This window comes from Cucurbita pepo, unplaced genomic scaffold, assembly GCF_057944985.1.
Source record: "Cucurbita pepo subsp. pepo isolate OVF unplaced genomic scaffold, ASM5794498v1 scafford_85, whole genome shotgun sequence".
In the NCBI taxonomy this organism is placed as follows: Eukaryota; Viridiplantae; Streptophyta; class Magnoliopsida; order Cucurbitales; family Cucurbitaceae; genus Cucurbita; species Cucurbita pepo.
Window position 1 is genome coordinate 1 of NW_028257988.1, and position 2,500 is coordinate 2,500.

Below are 2,500 nucleotides of genomic sequence, written 5' to 3' on the forward strand. Positions count from 1 at the left end.
AAGGGTGCTGATAGAAAGGGACTAACAAGACTCAATGCTACCAGTGCATGAGGTAATCTGTGCAAGAACCAATGGACTACGGCCACTCAAAATACTTTGGGACACACCAATGAGGAGGAGATGTCGCCTACAGTTTGATGCCCGAGCATCAAGCCTATAGACCCAAGCAACCAAATCACCACTCATGCGCCGTACGCTAAAACAAGCTTGGACAACGATCGACTATTCACACCCACCGCAAGCAGGGGTTCAAAATCATCGTTCGAAGCCAAGCCCAAAACGTCGTGCGCGGTCAAGCCATCAACATTCAGTGCAAAGCGAGGCTCATGTCACACGCCCAAAGGCACTTGACACCGCCCCACCATGCATGTTCTGCCAACACACCACCTTCAAAACATAGGGCTGGCCCAAGGATGGCCCAATGGCGTCACCACAACGTCACACACTCAACGAGGTTCATGTTGGACGCCTGAAGGCATCTAACTCCACCCCACCTTGCATGTTTTGTCGTCGTACCAGCCATCAACCATCCTCAAGTCAGCCCAAGTTAGAAGGCCACATTCCATGCTCAACAAGTCTCATGTCGCACGCCCAAAGTCATTTGACACCGCCTCAGAAAGCATGTTCCGCCACCACGCAGCCTTCAAAACATAGGGCTAGCCCAAGGAAGGGAGGCATACCACAACAACGTCCCACACTCAACGAGGTTCATGCCGCACGCCCGAAGGCACCCGGCTCCACCCCACCTTGCATGTTTCATCATCGTACCAGCAGCCATCCACAGTCCTCACACCAGAGATTCCCAGTTAGAAGGCAACATCGCAACATTCCGTGCTCAACGAGGCTCATGTCGCACGCCCAAAGGCACCCGATTCCGACCAGCCGAACATGTTCTGGCACCACACGCCTTCAAAACATAGGGCTGGCCCAAGGCTGGCCAAGCATCACCACAACGTCACACACTCAACGAGGTTCATGTCGCACGCCCGAAGGCACCCGACTCCACCCCACCTTGCATGTTTCATCATCGTACCAGCCATCAACCATCCTCAAGCCAGCCCAAGTTACAAGGCAACATCGCAACATTCCATTCTCAACAAGGCTCATGTCGCACGCCCAAAGGCGCACCCAACACGGCCTCACCGCGCAAGTTTCGCCACCGCACCGCCACCGTCAACCACCCTCGTCCGCCGACCACCACCCCAACGCCCCAAGCATATGCCCATGTGCGGCGCATAGTGCTTGGGGCGTGGGGGTGGCGGAAGATATAGGGGTACCCCCCGTGCCCAGCCCATGCAGACTAGTCACCCCCCTATATAGTACATTTTGAGGCATTTTTGGTCTGCCAGGCCTAGATACGATTTTTCTGAGCGGTCATACGGTCAAATATCTCAAGTTTTAGAATGTTTTTTTCCATGAACTCAATTGATTCATGAATTGGACATTCTAATGGATCTAGAAATCAAGTTTCATAATTTTTCAACCAACCAATTTTTTTTAATGAATTTTTAAATATTAAATAATAAGAAATTAGAAAAAATAGCTAGAGTGGTCAAAAAAATCTGAAATTTTGTGGTAATCATTCTTTCATGTTGCTTAGCTCCCAGAAAAAAATTTACAACAAACTGACCACTCCACATGTACTTTCACAATTAATGGGTGATGGATGGGGCGCAGGCACGGGCGCGCGCGCAGCAGAGCGCGGGCGGGGCGGGACGGGGCGCGCGCTCGCGGGAGCACGCTGGCGGGGCGGGGCGGGGGGCGCGCGCTCGCGGGAGCACGCTGGCGGGGCGGGGCGGGGGGCGCGCGCTCGCGGGAGCACGCTGGCGGGGCGGGGCGGGGGGCGCGCGCGCGCGGGGCGAACGCTGGCGGGGCGGGGCGGGGGCGCGCGCGCGCGGGAGCACGCGGGCGGGGCGGGACGGGGCGCGCGCGCGCGCGCTGGAGCATGAGGGCGTGGCGGGGCGGGCGAGCGCACGGGGGCAAGCGGGCGGGGCGCACGCGGGTGGGGCGGGGTGGGGCTGGCGAGCGCACGGGAACGTTCCGACACTGCCCCACCGTGCGCGTTCCGCCACCGCACCCCCGCCGTCAACCGCCCTCGGCCTCCGACCACCACCCCGACGCCCCAAGCATATGCCCCTGTGCGGCGCATAGTGCTTGGGGCGTGGGGGTGGCGGAAGATATAGGGGGTACCCCCGTGCCCAGCCCATGCAGACTAGTCACCCCCCTATATAGTACATTTTGAGGCATTTTTGGTCTGCCAGGCCTAGATACGATTTTTCTGAGCGGTCATACGGTCAAATATCTCAAGTTTTAGAATGTTTTTTTCCATGAACTCAATTGATTCATGAATTGGACATTCCAATGGATCTAGAAATCAAGTTTCATAATTTTTCGACCAACCAATTTTTTTTAATGAATTTTTAAATATTAAATAATAAGAAATTAGAAAAAATAGCTAGAGTGGTCAAAAAAATCTGAAATTTTGTGGGAATCATTCTTT